General features: G+C 46.6%; 1 long non-coding RNA gene across 12 annotated transcripts; it reads right to left on the bottom strand.

The window, feature by feature from the left end:
- Positions 1-444: 444 nt before the first annotated feature.
- LOC307225681 lies at positions 445-15,220 on the bottom strand. 12 transcript variants are annotated; one of them, XR_013843113.1, is made up of 7 exons: positions 14,611-15,166; positions 14,353-14,448; positions 13,034-13,137; positions 11,370-11,463; positions 8,618-8,718; positions 7,275-8,385; positions 445-2,745 (listed from the first exon to the last, which is right to left on the bottom strand). It is a non-coding gene; the product is annotated as an uncharacterized lncRNA (long non-coding RNA). The 12 variants fall into 12 exon arrangements; XR_013843112.1 differs by lacking the exons at positions 13,034-13,137; positions 14,353-14,448; positions 14,611-15,166 and adding an exon at positions 15,181-15,220; XR_013843114.1 differs by lacking the exons at positions 13,034-13,137; positions 14,353-14,448 and having other exon boundaries at positions 14,611-15,163.
- Between the last annotated feature and the right edge of the window lie 33 nt (positions 15,221-15,253).

Genomic DNA, 15,253 nt, shown 5'->3' with positions numbered 1-15,253 from the left:
AAATCTCAGGAGCTAAAGAAACAGTGGGTAACCTTTTGCAAATGTCAACTCGGCCACTTCATGTGATCCACTTGGTTTATTTTATGCCAGTGCTGCTACACTGAGCAATGCCACAATGTGTTGAATAGCTGTGGGGCTGTATTAAAAGATGAGCAAACTGCTGTTCCTGTCGAGTTCAGTTTGTGCTTTGTGTTTACTTTTTTAACAAGACGGTGCCCTTAACCAGTAGAGGGCCTCATTTGTTTGCTTGCATAGGGATGTGCCAAGGAAGTTCTGAAATGCCTTTCCAGCTGCAGTTTCCACATAGCCCTTGAAAAATCAGATTAGAGGCACAAAAGCAAAGCAGAACAATAGGCATTCCTGTCAGTTGCTTCTGCGAACAGGATGTCTTGGGAGCTTGTGTGAGCTGTTTCAAAGTCCTTAGTAAATAGCCAGACACATAGACAGCATTTATTCAGTTTTATTGCAGGAAGGAGAGTGTATTTCTAACATCTTTCATTCCAGTTCTAAGTCTGTTATTATATACTGGCAGGCAATTATTGAAGGCGTAGCAGCTCTAGAGGACAGGGTTCCTATATTTTCATTATTGTCTAGGAGGAATATCATAAGCTCTCAGCTCTTTGGTAGCCTATCGCCAAAACCATTTATTTGTGAAAATACATGAAAACAAAGCTGAAAAACAAAACTTCAGTTTGACTTACCATTTATCACACCGTAAGAAGGCAAGTTTTGTGGTTTTTCTAACTTCCTGTTTACAAAACTCTTCACATTAACTTGTCTGCTAGGAAACCGCTGCCGTGTTCTAGAGGGCAAATGCAGGATACCCGGGGTGTTAGCCAGACCTTACTGTATTAAATGGGAGTACTTGCCCTTTCTCATTTATTGATGAACAGTTCAAAAGTCTGTGAAGAATAAAAATTCTTATTTGCACTATTAAGGGGTTATTCACCCATGCACATATATCACTTGATGACTTGCAACAGGCCAAGTATGTTGATTGTTAGGTGAGTAAAGCTCTGCCTGGAACTTTGACAGATGCAGGTCATTGCTTGATGTTGGGGTCAAGTTCAGATATGAACAAGGCTTGGCAAGACTAAGAGGTGTAAATGCCGCTCTCTGTCCTATTTGCCACCATGCCAGAGCAAGCAGGACTGCTTCGTCCCACAGCCTCCAGAAGTGGAACACAGAGAGGCAGAAGTTGGGAGAAGCCAGTTTCACTTTATGTTCAGTCTCTGTGATCTTCGACTATGCAAGCCAGCAGTAAAGAAAGATGGGGGGGGGGTCTGTAAGAGATGGAATTTAAAATGGAAAGTTTCTCTGACAAGTTCAGAGAACTCCCTTTGCTGCCTTCAAGAGCTCTGAGAAGTATGGGAGGGTGAGGAAGAGTTAAAAAGTCTGCCTTGAGCTCACCCAGCGAGTTGAAAGCTGGACAGGGATTGAAATCCTTCCTCCCTGGTCCAAGGCCAAAACTCTTATCAACTCCCCAACACCAGTGTTTTGAAGTCTAGACATAGTTGAGAAAAACTCCCACCTCATTGTGGTAATTAAATTTAAGCAAAAGATAAGGAAATTGAGATTACTACAGCCTTGTCCAGCAGCAAGCACAGCGGTAGCACAAGCTGTGGTTTGCTCTTGCTAAAAGTCTCAGCTTTTGTTTACAGTATTTGCCTGCTTAGTTGCACAGGAAAAAATATCTTAGCAACAGAAAAATCAACTTGTACCTCCCCGTGGTCTTTTCTTTCTTTCTTCGTTTCTATATCTTATTGTGATATTGCTCCTCTCACTTGCTTTTAAACTTGTACTTTCTTTAGAATGGCTAGGTGCATTTTAGAGCCGTCAACCACGTAAAGAACTTTGGGCCTGCATTCGTTAACTTGCCTTGTTCTTTTAGCAGGACAACAGCTTCTTCAAGCCTTCTAATATCTGAAGAACTTGCAGCCTGCCTTTCAGAACAAATCACGTGTTCCTCTCCTTCTGCTGCATATAAAAGGAGAATACAGCTTACTCCAGCAGGAGAAAGGGGATGGTGGATTAATGGACAGGACCTTGCACAACTCTTCCTAGTAGAACTTGCCAAGTTTAATCTTTGTATGCATCACATATGTCCCAATGTAGGCATGCGGGCAGACGTTTTACCTGCATGTATAGCCATTTTTTTAACTTTTTGAGATATGGGTTTTCTGGCATATCAAACTTACACAATATAGTTTAATAATAGTAATATGTATCACACCTGCCCCCCACCCACTCATGAAGAGGCACTCTCACCAAAGTAGCAGGCAATATAGTGTTAGATGGCACCCAGCAAAACACAAGAACCCACCCCACAACAATTCACTTCAGTATGCCCACAGTTGAGCCATATACAACTGTATGCCCCCCCCCATACTGTTCAGAGCAGGAAAATCCACATTAAATTGGGGGAGGGGTGAAGGCTGCCAGTTGGATGAGGACATCATGTTGACGATGCAAAAAAAACATGCACACATGGGATGCAATGAAACCCATTTAAACTGCTGTGTGTACAGTTTTGACAGCCATTTGCCCAAGGTCACCAGTTGGGCTTGAAGAAGAGAGATTTGAACCTGGTATTCAAATCTAAAAGCTGCCACTGAAAAGAGCAACAAAACCTGAGGCTACTTTGGTTAATACACGGGCATCTAGAATGTAGCTTAGGGCTGAAGAAATCCTCCTTTTACCAGAAATGAAATCCACATTGTTCGACTTTCAACTCTGCTAAGACAGCTGTAATAGAGAAGATGAAAGAGGGAGATGTCCTTCTGCGCTTTCAATGGGATGGTGCGAAATTAAGCAAGTGTAGCTTTGCAACCACACTGATTGAGGTGAAAAGGGAATGTGCACCTCTTATGTTTCTTCTACCTCCAGCCATTAGGGTGAGGGGGAAATTGCAGCCCTTTAGAAAAGGGGGGGGGGGCAGATGCTTTTGTACGGCTGCAAACACTACATTGGCAAATTTTCTTCATCACGGGTTTCCCCTCCGGTGAAGTTGTGTGAGTGGCACAGCTAGAGAAGGGTAAGAAGCTGTGACAGGAGGCAGCCCGTCACTCAGCCTATGTACTGAAAAGGCTCCAAAGATGTAACAGGAAGCACAGCAATCTTGAAACTAGGCTGCCACCTAATTGTTTCCTGATGGCGGGAGGGGGAGAACATCTCTCAAAAGGAAATTCCCTTCTCAACCCCTGCTGCTAACATTCCTCTATGCCAAACAAGATTTCCATCTCTATGAACCCAGTATCAGTTTCAGCAAAGCCAACAAAGGAGTCTCAATCACATCACCACTGCCCCCAATATCTGTAATGAAACTCCAGTTCTAAAGCAGATACAGGGGCTTCCTGTTTGTTCCCAGACCCAATCCAAGGTGCTCATCGTTTTGTGTAAAGCCCTAAACAACTCAAGTCTTCTTAGTCCTCCTGGTAGTACCAACCACCAGGAGGGAGAAGTAAAAAACACACACACATTTAAATAGGATACATGTCCATGCTCCCAATTGTCTATTATGGATGGAAATAAAGCAAAGACATAAATATAGCTAGTTACAAAAGTATTACCAAATATATTCTAGGGCACAACCATACACATGCTTCCTAGAGCAGCCGCCATTGTGGTGGGAGCAGCATGAAGGGAGGGTGGACAAGGGGAGAAAATGATTCCCCTCTCTCCTGGCCTTGGAGGGGGGCAGGAATGCAACCTCCACACCAATTGGGGGTTGCCTGTATACCAAGATATTGTTCCATCAGTATTCATGGTGCTTTAACACATAAAAGGGGAAATGTTCCTGCCCAAGGCCCTTGCAATCTCAAATTTAATCTTTTTTTGGGAGGAGGCAGAGGAGAGGAAGGATGTAGAGGCAAGGCAAGAGCAGAACGAACACGCAATTGTTAGTTCCATGTGCTTAGGCTTGACTGTAATAGGGCAGAGGAACTGGGCTGCTGAATCAAAGGCTTTGTGGAAAAGATAGGCTTTGAAAGTAGCAAGCGAGATGGAATTGCACAGGTATTCCAAAAGGCAGTGCCAAGCTCACATGGAAGAGAACTCTTCCAACCAGGTGTAAATGTTTGTCACAAGAATGTCCAGAAGGAAAACACAAGTAGGGACAAAACTAGCAAGTCATTTAGTGTTCTGCACTTGGGGGCATTTCTACAAGTTGGAACTAGTGGATGATATGGGAGAGGCTCATGTTTTCTTCACTTTGTAATGGTAGGGCCTATTCACCATACACTCCCTGCAACTGCTGGCAATTCAAACTTAGGTTGATGTAGCAAAATGAATCTGTTGAAATCTTGCATTTTTGCACACTGATTAAGGTGGTGCAGAATAGAAGTACACTGTTTATTCACAGTGGTTCACATAAGCCAGGCAGCTACTGATCCCCTCCCCCCCATGCAATCTCTAACATATAGTGGTGCAGTTAGGTAATTTTACATTCTGAAATTAAATATTGTTAAGGAAAAAGCATGTGAGTTCAACTTTTCTCCATTATCTATCCTTGAAAGCCCATTGTTCTTGTGAGTAGAACTCCAATTTTGTTTCATTCCACCTTATCTCCACCATAAATATAAAGGTAAAGGTACCCCTGACTGTTAGGTCCAGTCACGGACGACTCTGGGGTTGTGGCACTCATCTCGCTCTATAGGCTGAGGGAGCTGGCATTTGTCTGCACACAGCTTCCAGGTCATGTGGCCAGCATGACGAAGCTGCTTCTGCTGAGCCAGAGCAGCGCACGGAAACGCCGTTCACAGAAACCAAAACAGTGCAGGCCTCGTGATCCCAGCAACTCTTCCCACTAGGTCTTGCTCCAATGAGGCAGTTGCAGGGACTGAAGGTCCTTCAGTCTTCCCACCATGCTCTAAGGCTCCTTCTCTCCAGGGTTTTTCCCAGCAGTCTCAAACTGCATCTGCACACAACCAATCTCTGCTCTGCTCTTTTCATTTCTCCCTGTATTCTAGGAGACTGGGGGGGGGGGGGGGGAGAGAAAGCTGGTCGCAGAAGGGGGACACTCCCTGGATTCTTCAGCAGCATGTCTGAACTGTCTCTTGGTCAAACTCCTCTCCAGTCTCCGCATCTGCTCTCTGCCGCAGCCTCTTCCTTCTCACTAAACCCTGTTGCCTATTTTGCTTCCAACACCTCCCCCCCCCCCCGCCGTCTGCTCCTTCTGACCACTCATTGTCATTCTCCCACCACCACACCCCTAGCTCTTGAGACTTCTTCCTTTGCTGGTTCCCTGGCTGGTGCCTCACACTAGCTGACTCTAAAAACTCCCCACGCTGCACCCCTCACTGGCAGATTCACGCCTTCTTCCAGTCTAGCTGGAATGGGTCCTTGAACTCTGATAATGCCTTTTGTTTACCTGGAGAGAAGGGTGTGGAAACTAGCCTGCCTACCGTACAAAGGTAAAATTTGTATTTGCTGCTCTGTGCACCTTTGCCTCTAGCTACACCCACCACACTGGAATGTGACTCTTGGAAAGTTGCCTAGAAGGGAATGTAGCCTTTAGGCTTAAAACGTTTCCCCATCTCTGTTCTAGATCTCTAGAGTAGGGCCATTTATCAATAGCTAAAGCACCTTTTTGGCTGCAAGGAGCAGCACTCTAGGGGGTTGAGAAATTCCTGTGGGCTTTCACGAACGGATTAGGCATAAGGGAGCCATCAGCAAACACTTCCTTACCTAACAAACACTGCATAAAAATGTTGCACAATTACATTGGACTACACAGTGGTGCCTCGCAAGACGAAATTAATCCGTTCCGCGAGTCTCTTCATCTAGCCGTTTTTTCGTCTTGCGAAGCAAGCCCATTGACGGATTAGCGCTATTAGCGGTTTAGAGGCTTTTAGCGGCTTATCGGCTTAGCGGATAAGTGGTTTAGCAGCTTAGAAAAGGGGGGGGGAGGGAAAAAAACCCGCAGGAACTCGCAAGACATTTTCGTCTTGTGAAGCAAGCCCATAGGAAATTCGTTTTGCGAAGCACCTCCAAAACGGAAAACTCTTTCGTCTAGCGAGTTTTCCGTCTTGCGAGGCATTCGTCTTGCGGGGCACCACTGTATTTCTAATGCTTACACATTATGGGTTCCTACCACTTGTGGACCCCCCCCCCCCACATTACACCACATGAACTATTAAGTTGTATTTCCCCCCCCATAACTTTTGTTTTAAAATGTTTTTTGTTTCAACGAAACAGAAGCCTAGGACACACAAAGGAGGGTTCAAGGTAACATATGGGGCTCCCCCCCCCCCTTTTATCTTAACCACCACGAGAGACAGGTAAGAACAATAACTGGGCCAAGGTCACCCAGTGAGCTTCGTGAGCATCCAGACCTATGCTGTTGCCTGACAGGTTCCTAGTCTGACACACTAAGCATTATTCCAAACTGGCTTTCACTAGAAGTAAGGTAGTCCCCAAGGCCTATTCTGTCCTCACAAGGGTATTCAGATTGCTATTCCAAAAGGGGTTTCCAGAAACAAGAAATTCCAACTTCCCTGATGGCTTCCCAGTTTAGTCATGGGAGCTCTTTCAGGAAAGAGTTGTAGCCTTTAATATGTTGCTGGGTGGCAAGTTTTCCAAGCCTGCTTTAAGTCTTTTAGACACCACACACTTTCACTTTTGCTGCGAGCCCTTAGAGATTAAGTGTGTGAATGCAAATGATATGGTGCCATAGATATCCCTACTTTTTCCCCAAGTTCAGTTTGAAGGTTTCAGTCTTGCATTATGTAGTGGCTGCACTAGTCTATGATAAACAGCATTTCCTTACCATTATAAATATTTAAAAGCGGCTGTATTGGATCACAACTATCACCAGGTATCCTCAAGTCCAAATAATTTGGTATTTGGTACTTTTAGCAAGAGGACAGATCCATTCTTTAAACAGATAGCAGTACAGTAGTTGTGTTCATGTTTAAGACTGGAATTCTGGCAGTAAGCACTAATGCTAGGTTCCTAACATTACTGCTTACATTTCTCCCCTCTCAAAATAAGTTGAACTGGAGCCACAGAATGTTTTGAAGGCCATAATTCAAACACATACATCCAGCATGACCCAGCTTTATCAATTGCTCCCAGCTGCAATCTACTAAACAGTTAGGAACAAACCACAATTTATTGTTTGTGGTTTGAAATGTTAGTTTCTTGGTAGATTGCCATTCAATTTACTTTACAATCGGAGAAGCTGCCTTACAGTGCAACCTTATACGTATCAACCCAGCCCAATCAAGCTGAATGGCACTTGCTCCCAAGTTAAGAGTACAGAATTGCAGTCTTACTTGATTTCATTCTCTTGAAGTAATTCAGGATTGCACTAACTGGGATACAAGTGATTGAAGTTCAGAGGCTTTGCAAGATGCTGAGAACACCCTCATGCACGTGTATGATTTCCTTTTCAAACAAGCAGCTTGGGAGCTGTTCAATGCTCTTGTCCACAATCACCAAGGATGCCTCACAATCCAGGTTTTGTCAGTTCTGGATGTTAACCTCACTATGAAAAGGTGATGCACCGTTATTTGTTCCCCAAAAGTTGCAGACTTATGTGCACATCTAATGATGTAAAAAAACAGTATCTCGGATTATAAAGTTAACAGGCTATAGTTACTGGCATTGTTTTAGCAGCTCCTAAAACCCTGACGTGCAAGCAGCAAGACCTATAAATGCTTCCAAAGTAGTCTGCTCATGCCTTGTGTTGTCAAGTGGGCCATACATTTTCCCATAGCCTTAATAACAATGATAGAAGTAGCAACATGAAAATTGCTTTTAAACACCAGACAAGCGTAAGTTAAATAATCATCCAGTACCAAAATCCTACATCTAACCAAACCTCAGACTACAATGAGAAGGCCTGGTCATACTGCTTTTAGAATCCCATTGCCCAAATGTGCATTTTTTTCTCGTCTTTTTTTTTTTTTTTTGGCCTTGTTTACATTCTATGGTCTTCCCTGTCAGGGGGGCTCAAACTTGCTCACCGCAGCAAATCTCAGTCAGCTTCTATTAAAGGTGATGTATCCAAGGCTTCCTCACAGTCTTGGAGCTGCAGGAGGCAGAGAGAGGTCTCATTCTTTCCTCAGCTCCCAAATTAGGCGGGAGCCTCAAGATTTTTTTGGCTCTATCCTATCTCTGCACCTGCCTCAAAGGGGGGAGCAGGGAGGCAGACAGGCATTCAGGGCACCTGGCAAATACAAAGGAAATTTAATATTCTTCTCACCATCACCTCTGAGCTTGAGGGCGAAGGTGAAGCAAAAGCTTATCTGCATTTGCTGGATGCTCCAAGTAGCCACCAAACAGAGCCAAAGCTACCCTTCACTCTTAATCTGATCCAAGATGGGATTGAAGAAGGGGTCAAGGGCTTCTTCTTGCAGTGCATGGAATGCCCCAATTTCGAAGCTGCGGAAAAGATTATACACAGTAAAAAAAGTTGGGAGTAAAAAAACAAACGGTAAGACATCACAACAGGAACACAACCAGCAGGGAAGAGTTAGCAGAGATCGCTAATCCTCAAAAGTATTTTCAACTGGTATGTAAACATCTTACAAGTATGTGCCAGGCAAATTACCCTGGGGAGGGCATTCCAAAATTAGGACATGGCTACTGAGAAACCAATTTCATAGTCACCCACCTAACCTCTGTAGGTAAATGCACATGAAGAGCCTCTCCGAAGCCTTCCTAAAGAAACTTGTCCATCTTATAAGGATCACAGTGCGCACAGGATATTCACATCTGCGGAATAGATTTTCCTGAAAATTCTCCAACACAACATCCAATCTGCCTGCCACAATATCTGCATTTTTTTAGTAGGGAGATGTGGTCTATTTCTATTCCAAAACCATATTCTACGTTCTAAGGTCAGTACTCACTACATTTGCTTGCCTGGCCATATTTGTTTTCAGTATATTCCTTCCAAACACAGTTCAGTACAAATACAAAAATGTCTTGCCCAAATCAAATGCACTTTTTTTGAAGCTGTGGTAAACATACAGGCAGCCCAAGTGAACTGAGCTGAGAGGAAGCCACCAGGTGGTTTCTCAATTCAGCTAAATATACCCACAACTTTCAAGGAAGGCGTAGCTGAAGAGAAAGGAAGGCGTAGCTGAAGAGAGAAAACCAGCTTGAACCTTCTTTCACTCAAAATAGTCAGAAGACAGAATTTGAATACCTAGGGGTTTTTTTTATACTTTCTGTATAAGCTGTGACATTCTAGGGTTTAACTCTAACTCAAGGGTGGCTAACCTGTAGCCCTCCAGAAAGTAACAACTCTCATCACTGGCTGGAGATTATGGTTTTGGGAGTCCAACAACATATGGAGAGCCACACGTTCCCCACCCACCGTTCTAAGTGTTTGGCTCAAATGCCAATTTCACTTGACTGACTTCACTTGGAAACAAAGAAATTTATACTGGCTTTATTTCAAGTGTTCACAATGAACAGCAAGGTGAAGTATGAACAATTTTTGTGGTCCGAGTAACAATTTTACTATTCTATTACAGTCTTTTTACTGCAAACTATGTTACTCACCACCACCAAATTTCCTGTTACATTCACCCACACACAGAAAACTTGAGCAAACTTACAGCAGTTTTGACAAAATAGGCAGTACATCTTGTTTTTGGAAATTCACAATGTCCTTCACTAGAGAAAATTCAATAGTTGTCCTGGGTTCTGGAACTGGGTTCACTGCATGGAAAGAACTCATTTGCATTAATTACATGCTATGCGCCATTCATGGCATGGAAGGAATTGTGCCCACTCAGGGGCACACTGCTGGCCCTTATTGTTGGAACACCAACTTCAGAATGGTGTTCCCCAAACTATAGCTTCCGCTTTTCTGATTATCCAAATCAGATTGCAAGGAGGACAGACACAACTATTTGGAAGAGCATCTTGCAATACCTTTGAAGTACCGTATTTTTCGTCCCATAGGACGCTCCATCCCATAGAACGCACCTACTTTTTTGGGGGGGGAAATAAAGGGGGAAAAATTTCCTTTATTTCCCCCCCAAAACCAGGTCGGGGAACAGTGGGATGGTGGCGCTGCGCCTCCCCGCTGTCCCCCAAGCTTGTGTGGCTGGCCGATGTCTGTCCGGCGCGCGGGGCGCTCTGCTTCAGGGCGCTACAGGCGCCGGGCGGCAGGCTGCTATCCGCAGCGTGGGGAGCTCTGCGGGGAACTCCTGCAGGGCTCCCCACGCTGCGGATGTCTGTCCGGCACGCTCTGTTTCAGGGCGCCCCGCCCGCTGGGCGGCAGGCTGCAGACACCTGCGCGAAGCACGGGGTGTCCTCCAAAGGGTGCCCCGCGCTGCCGCCCGCAAGCCCTGCGCGCCGGGGGGAGTTCCCCCGGGCACGCAAGGCTTGCGGATAGCTTACTGGATCCTGGAGAGCGAGAGGTGTCGGTGCGCACCGACGCCTCTCGCTCTCCAGGCTTCAGCGAAAGCCTGCATTCGCCCCATAGGATGCACACACATTTCCCCTTCCTTTTTGGATGGGAAAAATTGCTTCCTATAGGGCGAAAAATACGGTACTACCTGTGGAGGTGAATGCTTATGAGTAACTTGCAAATGTGACATGAATTATTGTGGATGCACTGCAGCAATGACAGCATGCTGGATTGTGAAGCACTTCTCTTGCACTTAACTTAGTAACTCTTTTCCCAAAGCATTAGAAAACCAATCAGATGTCTAAAAAATTCATGAACTAGAGATTTGTGCCAAGGCCATCTTGCAATGCTCCTGGGCACAGATCACACTCCCGAGTATGAACATATCGCCATATATCTGCTTATGCATCTTTTTGGAAGTCACTTTGTCACTGTGCCGTTTCTCTCCAAAAACATTGTAGGGAAGCCCAGAGAAGCAACTCAACTTCTCCCTGCTATTTCACCTATAGTTACCAGCTCTCCAAAATATAACGGTATATTACTTTTTCTGAATATGGGCATTTATGCATAATGGCTACAAGTTCACCAAGATACTCGCCTATCTTGTGGAAATTGAACATCTTGCCCTTGGTTATGGGCTAAGATAAATGGCAATGAAACAGGATGACTGAAGCACATAAAGCAATGGTGGTAGTAACACCCTGTGGCTGAAGTCAAGTCCATTATGCAGTTTATCCAAATCTGGATGTTTCCCCCACTCATCAGCACACTTCTCAGTCAGTATGTAACTTCAAGAGTTCCACTTCACCAAATGGGTTTTTTCAGTATGAACATTCACATGAGCTGTGTCTGTCAGTCTCCACAAAAGCAGTTGTGTATCTTAGAATCAGAATCTTGAGCGAACTGGTTTTTTTCTTGGCTGATGTTTTTGGGTTGTACCTGATGATTCTGTCACACAAACTAAGTGTATTCCTTTTATATCTAGCAGAATTACACTTACTGAAATTCCTCAAGGGTTTCTACTCTTCGTGTAACACTTAAAATAATCGATTCTTATTCAGCTGTACTTCTCCGCTGTACTAGAATTGCTGCCTCTACAAATGAATAATACAATCATTAACACCTGGTACATAACATAGTATTTATGGGAATATGGTGCATTTAGTTAAACACCTGCCACTTTTCAATACAGTGGCTCCTCCTCCCCAAGCTGGGTATATTGGGATTTTCCATGTGGTTTATTACAGCTATCAAAGGAGCAGATCCTATCATTTTGGCTTTTAATTCTAAGTGAAGAACTAACTTCACTCAGCTAATGGGCAAATTTCAAGATCATGATTGTGGTAACGATGACTATCAAATTTCATGCCAGGTATTACTGTATTTCTGTTGTGTTCACCAAGTCCACAAACAAGCTGAAGTAGTTTTGGGAGAACAGGTTTATCTAATTATTTAGGCTTCAGGATTCATAAATAGTTGAAACTGCCAATAATACCACCTACAACAGACCAATCCAAGTCAAACATTTTTGGGGGCACAGTGGGCCTGTAACAAACAAAGTTAAAAGCAAAAGGTTATAAAATGGTTAGTAATCAAATGGGGGGAGGGTGAAATAAAAGAACTATTCTGACAATAAGTATGAATGGTGTCAGAAGAGTTCATTACCAAATTTACCAGTTTCTTCTTTTATTTCACCCTCCCCTCAAACATCCCAGTGTGAAGCAAATTTTGTAAGGAGGAAATGTCATGTAAGCCACTGTTTGTCTAACACTTGAAGGGAAGCTGGGTTTGACACTGTCAAGGTTGCATCTTCCTGAAACATTAGTCTTCAAATAGATCTACTTACAATTTCAAAATCTACAAAAAAACCCATGTTAAATGTTACTTCCTACAGTGTTTTAAAACTTGTTTTCTGTTCGATACCATGGAAAAGCACACTTTTTAAGAATTCCCCATTATTGTATGCTATTAAAAAAATTCCCTTCAGAGCTGTAACTAAAGCAGATAACTTTAGCAACAAAATAAAGTTATGTAAGCAACTGGGCTTCACCCTCAGCTATAGCTTATATATTTTAGATTAATATCCCCAAATAGTCCTAACACTGGGGGCGCGGGAGGCCAAATGTTCAGGTGTCTGTTTTTAAATGTTACCACTGTAAAACCAAAACAATCCAAGATCCACCTATTGATGGTTAGGATTAATAATGCAGTTCAGCAACAAGTACATGCAGCACAAACTAATAATATTTAGAACTAGAAGAATGTAGGTTCTTCTTTTTTTAAGAGCACACAAGTTCCAAGCGTATTTCCAGCCCTTGCTAATGATTAGTTAACAGCATTAAAAAAAGAGTCAGGCTACATCCAGATATGGTCAAATATGTCCAGTCTGATGGGTTAGGAATGTGCCCTGTCACTTTAGGTTGCACCAAGTCATGTGTTTTCTTCAAAAAGAGTGTAGCTAAGAAGGTCTATCCTGTTACATTCAGCTTCTCCTTCACCACCGTCATCCTTGGAACCTAAAATGGAGATCAGAAATCTCCCTGCAAGGGGAGGGAGATCAGGATCTTCATCCATTAGTTTCGCAGAAAGGCAGCTGCACTACACTACAACAACCATGCTATCATCGATGACCAACTTCCTCCTTGCATCCCCAACACGGACTACGTGAAGTGTGTCATATTTTCCCTTGCAAGGCGCGGATGGGGCAGGGTGGGTGGGTGGAAATCCGGAAAACACTGAAGGATGGAGTCACTCTGCGCCACCACCAGCTGGCAAGAAGAGAGAGGCCTTAATGCGGGTCGCACAAAGCCGGTTAGCAAAGTGGATCCCCACCCGCGGGCAGGATTCCTAAATGCAGGGGGTCAGACTAGAGGACCCTCGGGACCCCTTCCAACACTGCCTTGTTTTGCAGAACTGCAAACTGAGCCGAGCTAAACGAGCCTACCCTCCCTCGCAAAAAAAAAGGGGGAAGTGTTTTTACTCCGGAGTCCCAACAGCTCCTCCGCATTCTCAGTCCCGCAGTTCAGTCATTCTCGCAGTTCGCGTCCCTCCCCTCCCCCCCCCCCGCCGCCGCCTTTAAGCCGCCGCGGGCGTCACGCGCTCCGCCTCCCCCTCCCCCCCCCGCGCGTGGGGAAAAAAAAAATAAAAAGGGAGCGAGAACTTTCCCTGGCAGAAGCGGCGGCTGTGGGGGGGAGGGGGAGGGGAGGTCCCTGTCAAAGCAGTCGACGAGGGAGGAAGAGAAGACGCTTCGCTTAACAGCTGCTCGACGCGGGTGGGGGAGGGGGGGCGTGTATGTGAAAAGAGGAAGGCAACCGTCGCGACCGCACGGAAAGGGACTCCCCCCCCGCCCCCCTCACATCCCTGTCAAGCCGAAGAGCCACGGACGACGACGACGACGACGCCGCCTCCTCAGCCAGCTTGGTCCTCCGCCAAGCCCCACACAAGAATGCAACGCGGTCACATGACCTCCGGCGGACGTGCGGCTCCCTTCCCTCTCCAGGGACACCTCGCGCCATCTTGGACTGACGCAGTTACGAGACGCCGCCGAGCAGCGGACCTTCCTCCGAGCCCCGACGCCGCTGCCGGTCGAGGGGACGCGGGAGGGCGCGGCCGCCCCCCCCCCCCGCTGCCCTTCCGCCCCCTCGGCCCCGCCGCGTCTCCGGAGAAGCCTCTGCCCCCTCTCCTCACCCACCGCGGCTGCTATCATGGCGCCCGTTTTCTCCCTTTGCACCAGCCGCCCCCGACAGCTCCCCGAGCCCTGCCCAGCAGCTGCGTCTGCCCCTGCTGCAGGATGATGTCACCGCCGGCCAATCGGAGCGCGGCGCCGAGGCCCGTCCGCAGAGCTGATTGGCTGCGCGGACGACGCCGCCGCCGCCGCCGCCGCTCCCCCACCCTCCTCCTGACTCAGTGCGCTCTCCGCGGTTCGCTGCGGAGAAACGGCCAAAGACAGGAAGGGGGAGGGGAGGAGGGAGGAGAACAACAACCTCGCGGCGCGACAATCACCAACCGCCCCGAGACGGCAGGCGCCATTTCGTATTACAACAGGCGGAACCCCCAAGCGAGCAGCCCCACCGAGCGTCCTAGAAAGGGAGAAAGAAATAGATACACATCGGGATTAGACAAGGGGGGGTGATAATAATAATAATAATAATAATAATAATAATAATAATAATAATAAACAATAAGCACATCCACACACTCCACCATGGTCACAAGACATTTAATCGCCCTCCCTTTCTCACCCCTCTGCATACTCTGTGCCCCATGGCAGCCGCCTTCTGTGGGGTCCAGTCGGGCAGCCAGACAAGTGCCATTCCCACCTCAGCTGCTGCTTCCTCCTCCTCCTCCTCCTCCCGGGAGCGAGCTCCTCTTATCTAAGCCTGTTCCTATAACTCCCTCCTTCTGCCACTCGATGGTCTCGGCTCCATCAAGGCAGGGCAAGAGCTGCCAGCCCGGCTTTTATCTGGTGCCCCGAGCTTGCGCACTGAAGGAGGCTCACTCAGCCCCTGGCGGGCGGCGAGCGAAAACCCCAGCCTTGCCTGCCTGCCTGCCTTCCCCTCCCTCGCTCGACTCCCGCCGGAGGGGCTGCGAGCAGGCGGGCCGGGAAGCCGGCGGGTGGCGGGGAAGGAAGGCGCTCGGCACTGACGGGGAGGCCGCCATAGCTGGTGGCCGCGATCAAAATGGGGGACGGGACGGGGACGAGTTGCGGGACTCTTCTCTCGGTGACAGGTGTCCCGAGATTTCCAGAGAAGGGCCATTCCCTCCGCTGCAGTAATCCTTTGGAGGAAGCGGATCCGACCCTTCGCTCGCACCTGTCCGAGGGTGAAAACGAGAAAATGAATCCCTCCGATGCCACGAGTCGCAGCTGCCCGAGACGAGCCTCTC

This window comes from Podarcis cretensis, assembly GCF_951804945.1.
Source record: "Podarcis cretensis genome assembly, chromosome: 10".
NCBI lineage: Eukaryota > Metazoa > Chordata > Lepidosauria > Squamata > Lacertidae > Podarcis > Podarcis cretensis.
The sequence above is the reverse complement of the archived record's forward strand: the minus strand, read 5'-3'. Positions and strand labels throughout refer to the sequence as shown.